Source organism: Limulus polyphemus, unplaced genomic scaffold (genome assembly GCF_000517525.1).
Source record: "Limulus polyphemus unplaced genomic scaffold, Limulus_polyphemus-2.1.2 Scaffold8554, whole genome shotgun sequence".
In the NCBI taxonomy this organism is placed as follows: domain Eukaryota; kingdom Metazoa; phylum Arthropoda; class Merostomata; order Xiphosura; family Limulidae; genus Limulus; species Limulus polyphemus.
Window position 1 is genome coordinate 13,503 of NW_013674164.1, and position 5,671 is coordinate 19,173.

General features: G+C 32.6%; 1 protein-coding gene across 3 annotated transcripts in view; it reads left to right on the forward strand.

The window, feature by feature from the left end:
* Positions 1–5,671, forward strand: part of LOC106475422 — a 19,157-nt gene that overhangs the window by 9,813 nt on the left and 3,673 nt on the right. Inside the window, exon 5 of one of the 3 annotated variants that reach the window (XR_002608868.1) lies at positions 1,007–1,164. The exons of the other annotated variants lie outside the window; for them this stretch is intronic. The gene's annotated coding sequence lies outside the window, so the exon portion shown is untranslated. The remainder of the gene's footprint in view (positions 1–1,006; positions 1,165–5,671) is intronic. 3 annotated transcript variants of the gene reach the window in all.

Here is a 5,671-nt window from a genome sequence, read left to right on the forward strand (position 1 = left end):
AAGTTGCCCTGGCCGAGCCAATCTCCTGACATGAACCCCATCGAAAACCTTTAGGCCATACTCGACCGGCAAGTCAAGAAACAACCCAAAAAACAACTTCGAAGAGCGACCTACTCCAAGTTTTGAAGCAAGATTGGGCGAAAATCCTACAATCTAAAATTGACGAGATGATTCTCACGATGCCCCAAAGGATCAACGAACTCCACGAAGCGAAAGGAAGATCTACTAGATATTAATTAAATTATAAATATATCAATTCATGTAAATATGACTAAAAAATTAAATTTTTTCTGAAAAGGTGGTGTCTATTTGCTTGTGACCATGCTGTGTATATAAAGATGTGTTTAACTATTTTTGTCTAATCAAGCATTTTTTAATAAAATGGTATTAAAATGATCAAAATATGTTGTACTGAAATTATTTATAGGTGGATCAGTTTAAATAGAATGGAAAAATAATACCCCAGGAAGGTATGTGTGTATGAAACACACCTGCATACAAAAGTAGAAATCTTTCTCATAATGTTGCCTGTTTTGTTCAGTATTATTTTTGATAACTGTGGAGAAACTATAAAAACAAAATGTAACAATTATTACTTCACTGTACTTGTTGAGAAAGAAGTTTTATGTACTGGTAAGTCAAAAATGGCTATTTGTGATATGTAAAGAATCTTTAATTTTTTGTTCCTATTAGACATTAATTTGACAAGTGAAGTATGAGTTTGTGGTATAATCTATCATTAGCAACCCAACTCACATTTTTTTAGTTTTAACTCCAATAAATGTACTCTGTAAAGTTGTGCAGATGAGCCTTTTTTTTTTCTTCGTATCAGGATAATTTGTTTGTTTTTTTGTACCAGGGAATAGCTTCTGTACTGAGTATTGTACTGTTATAATGTAATTAGTCCAATGTATTATTTCTACTGATCTAAAGAAACTTTCTGTTATTCTCAGTACATCTTTGTGATTGTAAGTTGGTTTCTTTATTACATCTTCTACATTTACAGGCTGGAAGTACAAGCTTTGCATCTGTGAATAATACTGAGGGTGGGGCTCTTTTCCCTTCTTTGTTACCTCCTACATCTTTCTTTTTCTCAGACAGAAACTTCTGACATTTATTTTGATGAGACACAGAAAGGATATTGGACCTTTGCACTTGTCCCTTGTAAGTCAGAAGAATGATATACATCATTGTCATCCATGTAGTGAAACCCATGCAGTTATGTTTTACCATGAATTTTATAGAACCCGTGTAGATATTTATGTTTTATCATGCATTTTGTAGAACCCATGTAGTTATGTTTTACCATGCATGTGATGGAACCTGTGTAGTTGTGTTTTATCATGCATGTTGTAGAACCTGTGTAGTTATGTTTTACAATGCATATGATGGAACCCGTGTAGTTATGTTTTACCATGCATATGATGGAGCCCGTGTAGTTATGTTTTACCATGCATGTGATGGAACCCGTGTAGTTATGTTTTACCATGCATGTGATGGAACCCATGTAGTTATGTTTTACCATATATTGATGGAAACCGTGTAGTTATGTTTTACCATGCATATGATGGAGCCCGTGTAGTTATGTTTTACCATGCATGTGATGGAACTCGTGTAGTTATATTTTACCATACATGTGATGGAACCCGTGTAGTTATGTTTTACCATGCATGTGATGGAACCCGTGTAGTTATGTTTTACCATGCATGTGATGGAACCCGTGTAGTTATGTTTTACCATGCATGTGATGGAACCTGTGTAGTTGTGTTTTACCATGCATGTGATGGAGCCCGTGTAGTTATGTTTTACCATGCATGTGATGGAAACCGTGTAGTTATGTTTTACCATGCATGTGATGGAACCCGTGTAGTTATGTTTTACCATGCATGTGATGGAACCCATGTAGTTATATTTTACCATGCATGTGATGGAAACCGTGTAGTTATGTTTTACCATGCATGTGATGGAACTCGTGTAGTTATATTTTACCATACATGTGATGGAACCCGTGTAGTTATGTTTTACCATGCATGTGATGGAACCCGTGCAGTTACGTTTCGCTATATGTGCTGTGGAAGCCATGTAATTATGTTTTACTATGCACATTATTGTAATTATTATGTGGTACCGTGCATGTTGAGATATTTTCTCATCCTGTTATAGAACCCAGCTTACTCTGATTTTTGTCGTACCAGTTGTATCAGAATTATTGATTATTTCACATATATTGGAAACTGAATATATATATATATATTTATAAGTGTTTTTAATCTTAACTTATAGATATTTTCTCATCCTGTTATAGAACCCAGCTTACTCTGATTTTTGTCGTACCAGTTGTATCAGAATTATTGATTATCTCACACATATTAGAAACTGAATATATATATATTTATAAGTGTTTTAATCTTAACTTATTATAGATATTTTCTCATCCTGTTATAGAACCCAGCTTACTCTGATTTTTGTCGTACCAGTTGTATCAGAATTATTGATTATTTCACACATATTGGAAACTGAATATATATATATTTATAAGTGTTTTCAATCTTAACTTATTATAGATATTTTTGAATCTCTGCCATTACTTGAAAGTAACAAGTTAAATGTTATCCTTGTTTAAGACTAAAACAGGTTTTCTTCAAATGTATTTGTTATGTTTAATACATATTTTAACACCTTTTCCAGTATTATCTCTCTATATAATCTAATGCTTTGATCATAGCTAATGTATAAAGAATTGACATTAGCTTTAGAGTAGAAGCAACTTGTGGTCAGTTATCATTGAACTGTGTATCATCGTGGCTAAAAGCTGTCCTCTTGATGTAGGACTAATGGATATAAGAAAAATACTTTATTTGTAACGTGATACATCACGTATCACTGGAATTTAAATTACAGTGAGTAAGAGTATAATAGCATTTTCTAAATGATTGATATTGTATTAAAGTAACACTTCATGGTAAAATGTATATAGATCTATTAATATTTACAGGTGGAAAGCTTTTTGTTTAATTTTCTTGTGTGTTTCACATTTCATTTTGTATGCTGGCAGTCTTCTCCTTGCAATAACTGTTTAGTTACAAATGTGTACATACTTACAAGGTTTATTAAATATTGTGTTTTACAGCTTCTGGTTGGGTATTACTGAATGAAATTACTCTACAACATGACAGTGAAAATCTTGCTTTTCTGTGAATCAGAGGCTCAGAAGAAAAAAAAACTACCAAAATTTGTGTTTAAAATATATCTTAAGATGTTTAGAGGGTCAGCTCTTTCCAGAAAATCAGATCAGACCTTCACCTTATGGAATGTTGAACAAAGTATGATGAGTTGGCTTGCTCTTCCTAGACCATACATGTATGGTTAGGTCTTACCTAGCTTGTTTCTGCTGTAGAAGTCCCCCGTGTATGGTTGGGTCTTATCTAGCTTGTTTCTGCTGTACAAGTCCCCCGTGTATGATTGGGTCTTACCTAACTTGTTTCTGCTGTAGAAGTCCCTCGTGTATGGTTAGGTCTTACCTAGCTTGTTTATGCTGTGGAAGTCTCCTGTGTATGGTTGGGTCTTACCTAGCTTGTTTCTGCTGTAGAAGTCCCTCGTGTATGGTTGGATCTTACCTAGCTTGTTTCTGGTTGGGTCTTACCTAGCTTGTTTCTGCTGTAGAAGTCTCCCGTGTATGGTTGGGTCTTACCTAGCTTGTTTCTGCTGTAGAAGTCCATCTTATATGGTTGGGTCTTACCTAGCTTGTTTCTTCAAAATTCATTACTTTTAGAAATATTTCTTACAGGTTCTTTGAAGAATTTTTTAATTATTATTTATTACAGTAATATAATGTGATCTGTTCTTACTTTTCTTGTTCATGCTGAGACTCCATCATGATAAAGTTTCCTCTGTTTTTGTTTCTACTTCCTTCACGGGTGTCTTTACCTGGGTAGTTTTTTATCTTGTGTTGGACATTACCTCAACAGGTCAACATCTATTTGTGTTTCTACTGAGACTTAGTTTTTTCTGTTTAAAACGAGGAATGCCTGTATATAGGTATTAAAATCATACAACAGAAACTTGTATTTGATATCATTGTGAAAAAAAAATAGGAATGTGTATCAAAAATTAGAAATCTACTTTACATAAAATTTCCAAGAAGAATGAAATCTAATAGTGTTTCTGTTTCATTAAAAATGTTTAGATCAATGTTACCGGTTAAAAATACTTTACACTATGTATTACTGAGCTCAGTTCACCAACTGTAGTTTGTTTTAAAACACACATTTGAAAGTAATTCAGCTTGAGAATGGACTTACTTATTGTTTAATTTGTATGGTATTTTTAACATAGGCTTTAGTTACATTAACAGTGTAGCTTGTGTTTTCTTGACAGAAGTGGTTGCATACTCTTTGTTATATGTATTATTTGATTGGAATAATACTGTTGTAAGCCATATTTTCAACATTTTTAATTCTGATGTTATCTAGAGGGTGCATGACATTAAGATCAAATAAGTTTGAGGGAGTGGGCCTAAGATGCTGTGAATGTTCCATATGAATGAGGTGTTAAATAAATAAATAGGAGTTATTAGAGTGAAATAGCAGTGAAGTATTCACACTGAGTAGTTGATGATTGTGTGTTAGTTTTCAGTTGGTAGAGAGCAACACTCATTCAGTGAAGTAGTTTCATCACTGTTAGTTACCACGTATGTTCAGTTGATTAGCTGTGAAATCCTAAAAAATTATATTTTTATGTTAGTCATTTTGCCATTAATGAGTAAATCTGTTGAATTTGAAAGTGAAAATATTATCTTTGAAGTTAGGCCTACAAGTACGATTGTGTACGAGTGATATTGATAGAAGACAAGGTTAAGTAAATGGATTTGTATCAATTTTCACATAATAGTTAAAAAGAACTAGGCCAACAAAAGAACAATGTTATGGCAATACTAACTTTAACTTTCATATTAGTTTCAGTTTTGTTATAACACACTTAAAGATTGTTGTACTTTATGATATTGTTAAAACTATTTCTTGGATCCAACTTGCTAATTGAAATTGATTGTACTTGACAGGGGATCAATGGGTTCATTGGTTAAGTTTTGATTCCCTTTGTTTTCTATACAATACTTAGTGTTCCAACTGGTAATAGACGTGTTTTTATTTTATCATTAAGAAGATTAGTTTAGGAACAACATCCAGTCATATTTACATTTTATGAAACGAAAAATACAAAACTGCCAAGATGCTGTTTCTGAGCTAATCCTACAAAGGCAGACTCTCTCTTTTGAAAGTCAGCTTATTGTACTGGGTTTTTCTATCTGACTTATGGTTTCTGAAGCAAGAAAATCTAAAATAAAATAATAAAAGACTGCATCCTTAATAACGATAGTTCCTGTTTAAATAAAAGACTGTATCCTTAATAACGATAGTTCCTGTTTAAATAAAAGACTGTATCCTTAATAACGATAGTTCCTGTTTAAATAAAAGACTGTATCCTTAATAACGATAGTTCCTGTTTAAATAAAAGACTGTATCCTTAATAACGATAGTTCCTGTTTAAATAAAGACTGTATCCTTAATAACGATAGTTCCTAGTTTAAATAAAGACTGTATACCTTAATAACGATAGTTCCTAGTTTAAATAAAGAACTGACATACCTTAATAATGAATAGTTTACCTAGTT